Genomic DNA, 13363 nt, shown 5'->3' with positions numbered 1-13363 from the left:
GGTGGCCTTCAAAACTTTTCTTCTCCCCTCTCACCACACGACTCGGAGGAGGCAGGCAGTAATTAAAGACCCCCCTGGCTCCTCATTTTCTGTGCCCGTGGCTTTGATCTGGCTCATGTCGGGCGGCTATCTTCATTGTTCGTGCCTTTCTTTCATTCTTGTTTGATGGTAGCAATGATGATCTTTGATTCCAGAGTCGGAGGTGGGCAGGAGAGTGTTACAGGTCTTACATAATGCATCTTTCACATCTTATTTTTAAACACGGGCATAATCAGGGCTGGGCAGAGGCTGGGCTTGATTTTAACCCGTGTTCTGGGAGAGGCGGTCGCCTGCCCCGTGGCGCTGGCCTGGGGGTAGGTGGGGACAGGCAGTCCTGTGCAACTGAATGAAAATTACTAGAGGAAGCGTTTTCCCCTCCACCCCTTTCTAAATATAACCTGGAGGGAATTTTTCCTAATTGTTCCCTCATGGCCAAAGATGTGCTGAGAGCGAGCAGGACAGGGAAGGCCCAGCCCGCGGAGCCGGGCTTCTCTCGGTGGCATGGTGGGAGGCCTGCGTGCTGTTTATTAGTGGATGGTAATAAACTATAAGGGACAAGCCACAGGAGGAAGTATATGAGCCAGTCACTGAGGTGGCCGGGATGAAATGGAGATGCTGGGCAGACGTGGGCGAGGTGGGCGGCAGAAGGGCAGCTGTCACTGTCTGCACACCCTTCTGTGCTCCTCAGCTCCCACCTCCCAGCCGTAGGCCCCATGGGCTGGACAGAGATGAGAACACGGGGTCCCGATGAGAAGAGGCCTGCGGCCCAGGCTTGGCATGAGGATGCGTGTGGCTAAGACAGGAGTGTCCAGCTCAGGTGGAGGTGGGGGCTGGGCGGCTGGGGGATGGAAATGGCGTGCCCACTGGGGGCACAGCGGCTCCTCGTGCCGGGCTGGGGGCTGGACCCAAGCTTCCAGACTTCCAAGAGAAACCAGGAAATCGGGTTGTCAAGAGTTGAAATTCGGGTTGAGATGAGGTGGAAATCTTTCTTGGTCAGAGACGGTGAAGGCAAAGGCTGGGAGGTGGGATAGCCCTGGGGGAGGGCGAAAGAGGAGGTGGCTAGAGTGAGGGGTTCAGGAGCACAGTGGAGCCAGGCGGCAAGGCAGGGAGGTCCTTGACCAATATTCCACAGCCTCTGCACCGGGCAGACTCCGAAGGCCGGTGGCCCGGGCGAGAGTGGCCAGCTCCAAGATGGATGCAGAGGCCCTTCCTGGCAGGGAGCTCCGCTGGGCTGGAAGGGTTCTGCCCATGATGTCGGAGGCCACATGTCTTTGCCACTGAGCGTGTTTGTGAGGGCGTGGACACATCCTGCTACCATGGGAACAGGCCCCTGGAAGCACTGCCTCGTTCTTCAGACAGCGCTGATGGTGCGTTCCCTGCAAGGGTCCGAGGTCGGCCTTCCTGCCCACCCGCCCCAGGCTCAAGTACCAAGATTTTTAGGCAGTGATGTTTCAGAAGATATTTATTGAGCACCTACTGTGCATCAGGCCTCAGACTGGGTGCTGAGTCTACAAGGATCAGCAAGGCAGGCCGGCCTGGTCCACAAGGGAGAAGGACCACGGACAAATCACCACATTGTGGCGTATGTCATTAGAGACGTGTGAGTGTCTGGAAGGAAGAGCGTGAGGCATGAGAGAGAAGCAAAGCTTTGTCTGAAGAACACACATGGAAGTGAGGTGGAACGATGCACAGAAATAATGGGGACGGTAGTCTAGAGAGGCTTCGAAGACCCCAGGGCAGGCGGGCATGTGGAAGCTGGAGGACTGTCAGTGGGCAGTGCTGGGGAGTGTGGTGAGCAAGGGCGTGCACTGTGGAGACGAGTAAGGACTGACCCCTGCAAGGCCTTGTGGGCCGAGGTAGGGGTGCTGGGGGGCGAGGAGGATGGGTATGGGCTGCGTGGGGAAGCCGAGGTGGTGGTGCAGGGGTGGAGGTGGAGAACCAAGGGCATATTCGAGAGTTTTCTAGGCAGCAGAATTGACAGGACTTGGGGATGAGCTAGAAGCTGGGGGAAGGGAATGTGGGGTGCTAGGGGGACTCCTGGGGTCCTGGCTTGGGCAGCAGATGAATGGAGAGGACTTTCCTGAAGTGGGAGGCTTGGACGAGAAGCAGGATCGTGTGTGAAGTCCTTCCCCTGTTCTGGTAGGCCTGGAGGCAGAACTGGTGAGGACCGTGGGGTGTAATCCAAGGAGCCAGAGATCCCACAGCACCTGAGGGCTGCCCCACAAGATCCCACAGTGCCTGAGGCCTGGGACTGCCCCTGCTTTGTTCCCAGCTGAGCCCAGTTAGTGTGTGTCAAAGGGCCCGCTCCAGGAGGCCACAGAGCAGTTCAAACACGTTGGGACCAGGTGCTGCTTGACCCTTGAAGATCTTGCCCTGGGCTGCCTCCTTCCCCACCCACAGCTGGCACTTGAGCTTGTCTACCTGGTGGGCTGCCTGATGCTCAGATGGGAGGCAGCCTGTCCAGTGTTCCTTGCTTCCTTGTAAATCCTCTTGGCTGGCCAGACCCGGCCTCTGGGGCTGGGGATAGCTGGTAGCTGGGTGGATGGTGCCTTTCTGGGCTGATGTGGGAGACAGGTGTATTTCCAGCTGCTGTCTGAACTGCACACAAAATCCGCTTTGGCTGCTGTGTGGCAGAGCCGCTGGCTTGGGCTCTCCCCCTTCCTTTAGGACCCACCGCCTTCAGCAGCTCCCTCGTATAGTTGGGGTGGGGTGGAAGTGGGCCCTGCTTAACCTGGCCAGGAGGGGCCTAGACGTGGCTCATGTTGGGAAGGGGTTCTAGGTGATGGAGTCTTCTGGGAAGACAGGGCTCCCCCATGGGCTCCATACACTTGATGAGCTGCGTTTCTGCTGTCGGTTCAAGGCAGCTCCCCAAATTTGTTACTTGGAGTCAAGGAGTCTGATGTCAAGGGACCACTCATATCCTGACCAGCACCTTGAGACGCCTAGCTTCTTTTTTCATCCTCATCCCCAAAGCAGACTTGCCAAGAGAGGCACAGACGGGTCTGGGCTGGCAATGGGAGGCCAACGTACCACTTAATACAGGGGATCTTCTTGCTTGTGGCCTGGGGTCTTTTCATCTCTGCCCTATTTCTCTCACCATCCAGCCTTTGAGCTAATTAATGGCATGAACTTCCTCATGATAGTTGGTTCCCCCCAGAGCGATGGGAGAATCTAAATACCCCTGATATATCTGGCCATGTTCTTATAGTTTTATAACCTTAGATTTCAATAGATGAATTAAAGACAACCGTTAGTTGAATTTGAGGAAAAAAGATCCTCATTCTCCAAACACCCTATTTTCCTATTGATATCCTTTCTCTTGGTCCTTGGCCCCACATGTGGGTGGGTTTACAGGATTATAACCAGAGGGTATGTGGTAGACTCTGCTCTTTTGTCCAGTGAGGTCATGGTCTGACCTGCCTGCCGAGTCCCGGGTCCGTAGAGCTGCTCTTCACAACCGCGGGGCGATCCAGCCCGAGATGTGGATAAAATGCTTGGCGTCACTCCTGGCACATAGGAATTTCCCAGGAGGCTTTTCTTTCTCCAAGTTTCCCTCGGACCCTGGGCCTCTCGAGGGGACTGTTCTCAATGTGCCTTGTGGCCGAGAGGAAGGGGCTCTGAATTTGGGGTGGGGAGACCTGAGTCCTAGTGCTGCGTTGCCCCCGACTGTCTGTGAGTGAACTTGGCCCTTTGTTTCCCTGGGCGTCAGTTTCCCCGTCTAAAGATGAGGATGGATTTCATCCCCTCTGACATTCCAAGATTTGGGATCTGAAAGAAGGAATCTTCTTGTATCACGTGTGAGTAGTAAGTAGCAAGAATATACTTATATTAAGTTCCTCTTGTAGCTTTTAACCTAGTGGTGATTTTACACGTATTTGGTGTATTTCTGATCATGGTCCGTGTCCTGCATGACAGGGTCAGGTCTGTGAGGGGCCACCTCAGTCACTGCCGCTGCCGAGTGCCCCAGGGGTGGCTTGCAAGAGAGCTCAGTAAGTATTGTTGAGGGAGGGGTCAGATAGTGCGGTTAGTGGCAGGTGCCAGGCTCCCCTTGCTTCAGTCTACAGATCGTAATTGGTCAGGAAGTAGACGGGGGTGGGGCGGTTCCTCAGTCCTTGGGGCACTGCAGCTCTGTGGGTTGGAGAGGGGTCCCTCTTTTTTCTCTTTTTAAAAAAATATTTATTTATTTATTTGAGTGGGGAGGGGCAGAGAGAGTGGGAGAGAGAGTCTTAAGCAGACTCCACGCTGAGGGTGAAGCCCCACGTGAGGTGTCTTCTCCTGACCCCGAGATCACAACCTGAGCCGAAACCAAGAGTCAGATGCTTAACCCACTGAGCCACCCAGGAGCCCCGAGGGGTTCTGTCTTTATCAGGGTCAAACACAGGAGACAAGCTGCTGGGTGCCCCCTCAGCCCTGAGGTCCCTTGCCTGACACAGCGGTCCGGGTGGGAAGGGGTGCTCCGCCCTAGGGTGGGAGGCCCATAGGCAGCCACTCTGTTGAAGTCCTGATGCCTGCTCAGAGCCATCACGCAGGGCACAGCTGTAAGAGTTGTTGACTGCTTACACCAGGTAACACCCTGTTCCATCATGACAGCCTTCGTGGCGGGTATGGTGACCACCGTTCCCATTTTACAGATGAGGAAACCGAGGCTTAAGGAGGTTATAATATGCCCACGGTCACGCAGCCAGAAAGTGACGGCAATGTTTGCACCTGGCGGCCCACCTGTAGAGTTCACACTCTCCATGACTGACCTCCGCCATGTTTGTCAGCTCAGCTCCCCCACAAGGCTGCTCTCCCTGACCCTCCTATCTCTCAGGCCCTCCTGCCATGCTCAGCGACATCCCATCTGTCAGAGGTTCTGTTCTGGCCAGATGCAGTGCCCCTCCTGGGACCCCAGGCCGGGACAGTTGCTACTGAGGGAGGTGAAGGGCATTCCCAGGTCTCCTCCTGGCTCCAGACCCTGGCTTTGTGTGCATGACCTGGGAGGGTCTGGCAGCCCTAGGCTCTTCCCTGTGGCTGGGCCTTCTGTGCACAGGAGGAGCCCCTGGCCTACCCTCTCCTCCCCACGCAGGTGGGATGGAATTTGCTTGGTCAGTTCCGTGGGTCACAGCAGGCCCAGCAACCTGACTGGCTCCTTTCTCTTGTGTTTGAGTGAGGGGCCTGAAGAGTGGGGCAGGACAGGAGGGTTGAGAGAAAGAGAGGCAGGATTGGGGAGTGGAGGGAGGGAGCAGGCAGGGAGGTGGACAGGCAGCCTGAGGGTGAGGAGAAAAGGAAATGGGGTGAAGAGCAAACAGACAAGCCAGGGTGGGAGCAGGGTGGCAGGGTGGGGAGGTGGTTGTTCCTGAGAGGGAAGAGGACAGGGGAGGGGAGCCAGGATGGGAATTAGTGGAAGGGAAACGGGAGCAGGAGCAGAGTGGGGTGGGGAGCAGACCAGAGAGGGGGAGATGGAGGGGTGCACAGCGGGGTGTGTCAGGTGCAGAAGGAAACCTCCTGTTGGAAGCTGGTCTGCTAAGGTGGAGGCCCAGGCCTCCAGGAACCGTGAGCCTCCGGGAACTAGGAGTAAGCGCTTGGAGGCGGTGGCAGAAGCTGTGGGGCTGGGCGAGCCGAGGGCTCCCCTCACTGGCAGACCAGTCCAGTCCGGAGCCATCGCTTTGAAGTCCCTGACATTTGTGGCAAAACGATCTGGTCTGAGGTCTCTGGTCTGAGGTCTCATTAGCCTCTGCTTTGCTGTATACACCCTGCCACTTAATCTCCCTGTTCAAACTTCCAGCGCCAAGGTTTGTGCGTCTGCCCTGCTTACTTTAGGAAGTCTGATGCTGGCGTGAACTTGAATGTTCACACACATGAGTTTTTTCTCCCCTTTCTCCACCCTCAGAAGTGCTTGATTACCAAAGCTCTGCTGCCCAGGGGGAAGAAAGCTGCCAAAAGAGAACCCATGTTTCATTTTCCACTTAAACTTGGGAGTGGTTTAGTCTGGACGCTGGTGGATTTTATTTTCCACAAACTGGCACAGCCACCGCTACTGCTCAGGACAAAGGAAGCCTTTGCTGCTCGGCCATTACCCCCAAACCCACGCTTTGTTTCTCGCCTCCCTTCCTACTGGGACCCCTACCAAGTTCCCCATGTGGTTGTCCCACTTCTGGGGTTTGACGGAGCTGAGGGACATGCAGTGGGACATGAGCATTCCTTAGAAAATTCCCCCTCCCCATCTCTTCCCACTGGCCTTGATCAACACAGGTGCTTGTCTGGCTTAAAGGCTTTTACATGTGGCAGATGGCTCAAGACCTGTTTACTGATAGCTCCTGACCTATATACTGATGGCTTCTGACCTGTGTACTGATGGCTCCTGACCTGAATTCTGCTGGGGGAGACTAAGACCCAGAGGGAGAGACCCAATGGGCTCTGAAGCATTTGGGGCTGGTGCTCTTGAGCCAGCATTTTTCATGTCTCACATCAGATTCACATGATGCTTCTCATTCATTCATTCATTCATTCATTCCTTCATTCATTCACTCAATAAATAGTTGACATTGGTCTCCAAACTGTGTGTCAGGGTGCCACGGGGCACTACAGCTAACCCTCAGGAGCCCACTCTGTGATATATTTTAAAATTTCAAGGGGAACACAGCAGTACTCAGCCTCTGCTGGTCATGAGGTGAACTGCTAACCCAGAGCTGTCCACCATTTCGACATCAGATTGCTCTCTATTCTTTTGAATGATGTCATATCTTTGTAGAGCTGGGCTTTCAGTGGTTGCTATGGGTAAAAAGCAAGTAATATGTACAAATCAATATGGAAAAAGAAATGAGGCTGGTGGATCCAATCCAATTCCAATGTTGGAGATGTCTCCTGTTGCCCAAGGGAAAGATGACTTCAGGCCTGTGGGGTCGATCAGGGACTTTACCTTGCCATGGTGGGAAGGCCTCAAACGGATTTCAAGCAGGGCAGTGATGTGAAAGTCCTGTGTTCTGCAAAGCGCCCTTGGTCTACTGTGTGTGGATTAGACTAGACATAGGGAAACATGTTAGGAGACCACAGTAGTGGTCCAAACCAACCAACCAACCAACCAACCAACCAACCAACCAACCAACCAGCCAACCAGCCAATCAGCCAATCAGCCAGTCAGCCAACCAATCAGCTAGTCAACCAACCAACCAGCCAGCCTGTCAGCCAGCCAGCCAGCCAGCCAGCCAGCCAACCAACCAGTCAACCAGTCAGCCAGCCAATCAGCCAGTCAGCCAACCAATAAGCTAGTTAGCCAATCAACCAGCCAGTCAACCAACCAACCAACTAACCAACCAACCAGCCAGCCAGCCAGTCAACCAACCAACCAGCCAACCAAGCAACCAACCAGCCAGCTGACCAACCGACCAACCGACCAATTGCCAGCCAGCCTGCCAGCCAGCCAACCAGCCAACCAAGCAAACAACCACAGTGGCTTGAACTCAGGTGATGACAGTGAAGGAGGGGAGTCTGATGGACAGACTTGAGACCTGGCTGATGGCAGGGTGGACAGGACTTGGTGACTAGCTGAATATGGGGGTGAAAGGGAGGAAAGGTGTCTGGCATGGGGACATGGAGAGGAGAGTGGGAGTGCAGGGCTCACACCCAATGGTTGGCCAATAAATGCCTCGCCCTGCTTTGTTTTTCTCATTCACTGCCCGTTACCTGACACCTGAAACAATCATTGATTAATCGGTTACTGTCCAGCCCCTTCTCCAGACTGTCAATTCCATGAAGACAGGGACTTTGCCTTATTCCCTGCTGTGTCTCTGTCACCCAGACCATGCTCATACAGAGTTCAGAGGCTCCCAACTTTCTTGGTTCATTGGTGATTTCTTCTTGGCTCCCCCTAAACCAAAAGAAATACCTAGCAGCTCACCTTTGTTAATGTAGTCAGGCCAACCCACTGAAGAAGGATGTCCTAACAACTTAGCGGCTGTTTGAAAAATTAAACACAGAAATGCAAAGAAGAAACATACTTTCATTTCATTCTAATGGAATGTGTTAAAATGTGGATTCTGAGTCAGCAGGTGCAGGTGGGGCCTGAAATTCTGCATTTCTCTTAAACTCGCAGGCAGTGCTGAGGTGTTGACGCAAGACTGTGTTTTGAGTGGGTGACCGGGACCGTTCTGAGTGCACTGATTCCACTTCCTTCCAGATAGTGCTTTCCACATACGTTGCTCTCTGCAGAGAGCTTTGCCAGCCCGACGGCATGAGGTAAAGGTCAGTTGTCCATGCTGTGGCGTGAGGTGCCCAGCTCAGCTCCCCCCATCTCCATGAACAGAAATCCTTGCCATGCCCTATCTGGGGCTTGCCAAGAGCAAGACTGTTCGTGGTTCCTACCAGCAAGATGGTCTTGGTGGACCTGGACTGTGCGAGAAATGCTTGCTGGGGCAGGATGGCGAGCTGTTTTGTCTCAGCTGTTTTATCATCTAGAGTCACCTGCCTTGTGATGGCTATGAATCCAACTTAGGCCAAGAATGCCAAGAGGTCCCGTGGGCCACCAGACCCTCTGCGCTTCCCTTCTGGGAGCTGAGTCCCATCAAAGGGATTGCTTTCCGTCTCCTGGCTGAGATGCCCAGGGCCCTCACCTGCCAGCTCCTGGTTGTTCAGGATGTCCAGATGCTGGGTCACATCACAGGTGTGCACACACCTGCAGGTGTGTGTATCCCAGTTCGTGCCTGCCCGAGCTCCATGGCATAGGTGGAGGGAAGGGCAGGAGGGCGACCCTGTTCCCACCCACCTGCACTTCCTGTTCCCTGGGGAATTCAGTCTGTCCTCCTGATTCAGTGAGCATATGACATGGGGCTCGGGGCCAGAGCTGTGCTCTTCCCGTGACGGCATCAGTAATCAATGGATTCATTTGTTAATTCATTGATTCCCCTGTGCTGCGAGTGCTTATCTACTAGTCGAGGCCGAGGTGCTGAGCTGGAGGGCCACAGTTGCCGGAGAAGATTACCTAGAGGAGGGCACGGCGTGGTGTGCGTTCATGCATGTTTGTGTGTGCGTGTGCACAGGCATACGGGTGTATGTGCCACACACCCGCACACGTGTTTGTGCGGAACACTCATGTACGTGTGCATGAATACGTGTGCACACGCGTGTGCCTGCGTGCAGCCTGTGCACCATAGGGTTGTCTAGCAGAGCATAGGTGCCCGGAACAATGGCTCGGGAAACCTCTCTTTCCGGTATGGATCCCAGGCTGGAGAAGAGAAGCTGCTGTTGGTAGAGCAGATTTTGTAGCTTGGCTTCATGTGCGTGTGAGCACTTGGGTGTGTTTTAATTAACTAGAACATTTGCCTGGAAATGAGCAGCGGCGGCAGCAGGCTCAAAGGCAGCTGGAGGGGGGCGGGGCGGTGGCAGCCTTGGTGGCGGAGGCCGTGGCAGCCAGGCTTCTGAGTTTCCACATGCTCAGTCCTGGCTGATGGCACCATGGAGTGGTGGGGTGGCAGGCCCAGCAGGGAGGGCCTCCTGGGAGTGGCTGAACTCTCGAGAATTCCCAAGACTCCTCCCCACCTAGTCGAAGGTGGCCAGGGTAATGGTTCCAGCCCGTGGGTGGGGGCACGCAACTCCTGACGCATGCACACAGGCAGGCTTTGGGCCCCTGAGCCAGGCAGCCGTGGCTCACCGAGCTCTATCTCAGCCTAGCACCTGGCGCAGCATGGGCCCCCTGTATAGGTTTGTTGCATGGACGAATCAACAGAAAGAGGAAAGCAGGGCTCAGAGAGGTTAAGTGATGTCTCCAGGGTCACACAGCATATTAGTAGACCAGTTGGAAATTTTGATTTTGTCTCTGGTACTCTGTCTACAACCTTTGATGCTGGCGTGAAGAAATGCATTGCATCATTTCAGGGGCAGATGAATACGCACACCACAGGTGCTGTGTGTCAGCCACTGCTTCTAGTGGTTCTTCCCGTTGTCTAGCTGCCATTCTGTCCATCCGGGTGGTGGGAAAGATGGTCTTCCCAGGACTTCTTGCGGGGGGGGGGGTAGTGATGGCAGGACAGGAAGGGCTGGGGCTGTCCCTTCCCAAGACACCTTGGCCACTGGGAGCTCACAGGTTGGAGTTACTGAAGGAGACCTCTGGAATGCTGGACTTCCCCTCCAGGTAGCCCCTGCCATGCCATCCTCTCTGTTCCAAGGCTTGGCGTGCCGCCCATTGCTACGGTCCACCCCTTAGCTCCTCCAGAGGGGCATGTGGGAGAGGCTGCCTCACTGGGCCTCGGGACTTTGCTTTCTTCTTGTCCCATTTCCCTCGAGGAGCGGCTCCTGCCTGGTTATTTTGCTGACATACAGCTCTGTTCACGTGTCTCTCTTGTTTAGTGGTCCACGGGGTGTGCTCTGGGGCCGCCCTGCCTGGGGTCAGATGTAGGCTGTGTCCCTTCCCGGTTCTGTGATTCCGTCTGCAGAGTGACATCATGTCTCAGAGCCCCATTCTCCTTACTGGTAAAGTGGACAAGGCATTGTCTACATATCAGCTGCGGTTCGTCATACGCACGTGGCCAGAATCACGGACTCTTGTCGGAGATGGAGGCCAAGCTGCCAGTCACCCAGGAACACTCTGTGTACTGTGTGTGCTCACACCGAAAGTCCCTAGATGTGCTGAGACACTTGCACAGTAGGAGAGGCAGTAGGAGAGGCCAGTGGAGCATGAACTGGTGGAAGGCTGAGCAAAGTTCTGTTCCCATCTCATACTCCTCCCGGGCACCTACTCTTAAACATCAGGGAATCACAGGCACTGCTTAAATAGATCTATCTCCATCTTTTTTGCTGAACGCGTTGCTAACTTCACATAGGCTAAGAGTGCACCCAATAGAACTCACATTATATCTACATTTACCTATTATCTATCCACTGGAATAATTTCCATTCTCGTGTTAGCTGCCTTTTCTTGTCTTTGCTCTTGCTCTCTCCTCTGCCCTGAACGTTCTCTCTACCCTCCCCTTGACTTTTTATTTTTTACCATAAATGAAGACCTAGCACAAGATGTCTCTGCCTCTTGGTGTCCCGCATAGACCAGCCAGAACTGAGCATTCTGGGCCTGATGGGGATTTTTTTATGGTCCCCCCATGGTCTGCCTTGGTTTGTGCATTTTTCTTAGCCTCCTCTAGAGAATAGGGAGGCAGAGTCCTGGGTTTCTCCTTCTTGGCCACACATAGTGCCCAGAACTTGGTGAGTCCTCACCGGTGCTGATTGGATGACTGGATTTGGGATTTGCAGCCATGGCAGGAAGCAGAGTGCATGCCTGTGTGTGTGTATGGGCACGTGCTGTGCACACACACGTGTGCCCACATTTTGGTCCATCAGCTTGGTGTACCTATCTTCGCTGGGTTTCTGAAAAAAGGCACCTGCTTTAATTTTTAATTAGAAATCAGAGTGGTGGGGCGCCTGGGTGGCACAGCGGTTAAGCGTCTGCCTTCGGCTCAGGGTGTGATCCCGGCGTTATGGGATCGAGCCCCACATCAGGCTCCTCTGCTATGAGCCTGCTTCTTCCTCTCCCACTCCCCCTGCTTGTGTTCCCTCTCTCCCTGGCTGTCTCTATCTTCTGTCGAATAAATAAATAAAATCTTAAAAAAAAAAAAAATCAGAGTGGTGACAGAATGGTCCAACCCTGCAGCTGGAGGTTTTTCTCAATGCTAGACTTCTCCTTAACTAGCGCTCTTGGACCAGGGTGGTGTCTGCTGGGGCTGGACACCGCCGCTCACGCTGGCGGGGGTGTCTTAATGCCCACAAGACAATCATGTAATTGTTGGGTGATGGGGCATCAGGATTTTGCCTATGCTGCAGTCTTTCCTGGGAGTTAAGAAAACCTTCGAGGAAGAAACACTGTAGATGGCCGGGTCTACATCTGAGGAGCTGTGAGTCTCTCCCATCTTTTGGACGAGATGGGGTCCCGCCCTCTGGGAGCCCTGGCCTCTGTCAAATGAGATTAGCCTGTTCTCCCAGGCTGGGGTGCGTGGAGCACATTCGTTGTGGGTAAAATGATCCGTGCAGACTGTGTCAGGTGGGGAGTCATTACCCAGGCATCAGGGCGGAGAAGGGAGCCTCACCTGCTGGTGGAGATCCGCCCCTGAGCTTCTGGGCTCCAGAAAGGGCCCAGGCAGGTGTGGGGATGCCACCTGGGTCCCTGTGGCCTCCAGGTAGGGCACCTCCTGGCAGGGGTTGGCCTGAATACTGCACACGTGGTGGGGTGGGCTGTGTATTTGGGTCAGTACAGGACACCCTGGGTTGGAGCCCACAGTCCCTCAGGCCAGATGGCCATGGGGCCGCCACATACGTGCTGTGTGACACAGAGAAATTACTTCTTAACTGTTTTGTGCCTGCTTTTCCTCTTCTGGAAAGCAGGGGTAGCATCTGTACCCCCCCACAATGGTCACTGAAAAGATGAAGGAGACAGTATAGGTCCGGTGCACCTGGGTGACTCATTCGGTTAAGCGTCTGCCTTTGGCTCAGGACCCTGGGATCGAGTCCTGCATCGGGCTCCCTGCTCAGCAGGGAGTCTGCTCCTGCCTCTCCCCCCTCATGCTCTCTCTCTCTCTCAAATAAATAAATAAATAAATAAATAAATAAATAAAATCTTAAAAAAAAAAAGGAGACAGTATAGGTCCATACATCCCTATTGACAATTCTGAATTTCAGAAAGTGTGCAACCTGAATTTTTTTGTATTGTTTTTTGTTTTTTTGGTAGCTCATTTGGCAGCAAAACTTGACCTGGCTGATGTGAAGCTATTTATAGTCTTTATTTAAGTCAGGTTGGTGAGTATCTCCCTGTTTTGCTGCTGATACATCAATATGCTTGATTGCTTCTGAGGTGTTCCCAGATACTCGGGAAATGCACTGTGTTACCTTTCTAGATCCTGAAAAAGTCTGAATTTGGGAACACATCTGGCTTCGAGGACTTAGGGTAGGGGTTGTGGTTGGGCATATGCAAGGCGTCTGGGGGGAGTCCCACCATCATGCTCAGGAGATGTTAGGTAGAGCTGTCCTTCAGCCCCTCCGAACTGCCTTTTCCTTCCTTCCTCTCGCTCTGGGCTGCACAGGGTGGGGCCCTTCATCTGCTTTTAAGCTGTCCCTGTTCGGCCTGTGCATGCATGCACACCCCTCCATCACCCCTCACCCCTGGTGCCCTTCCCCCTGGGCAGGAGGTGGGGTGCTCCATCACAAGTTGATCTGTGCTTGGGGCTTGGAGGAAGGGCCAATGCCCGGCCCGGCCCTGGGGTATCGGCTGTGGGATTGATGCCCATGGTTTGGATCTGTTTCAGAGGTGGCTGCTGCCAGGTCTGTCGCTTCCTACAAGGGCAGGGCTCCGCGTTGTCCTTCTGCC

The 13363-nt window shown here is 54.2% G+C and overlaps 1 protein-coding gene across 2 annotated transcripts in view; it reads left to right on the top strand.

Moving 5' to 3' along the window:
• ZNF423 (zinc finger protein 423) overlaps positions 1-13363 on the top strand; it is a 337109-nt gene that overhangs the window by 156024 nt on the left and 167722 nt on the right. The gene's annotated exons all lie outside the window — the stretch shown is intronic.

Source organism: Ailuropoda melanoleuca, chromosome 12 (genome assembly GCF_002007445.2).
Source record: "Ailuropoda melanoleuca isolate Jingjing chromosome 12, ASM200744v2, whole genome shotgun sequence".
Classification (NCBI taxonomy): domain Eukaryota; kingdom Metazoa; phylum Chordata; class Mammalia; order Carnivora; family Ursidae; genus Ailuropoda; species Ailuropoda melanoleuca.
This window is presented reverse-complemented; position numbering and strand designations above follow the sequence as displayed.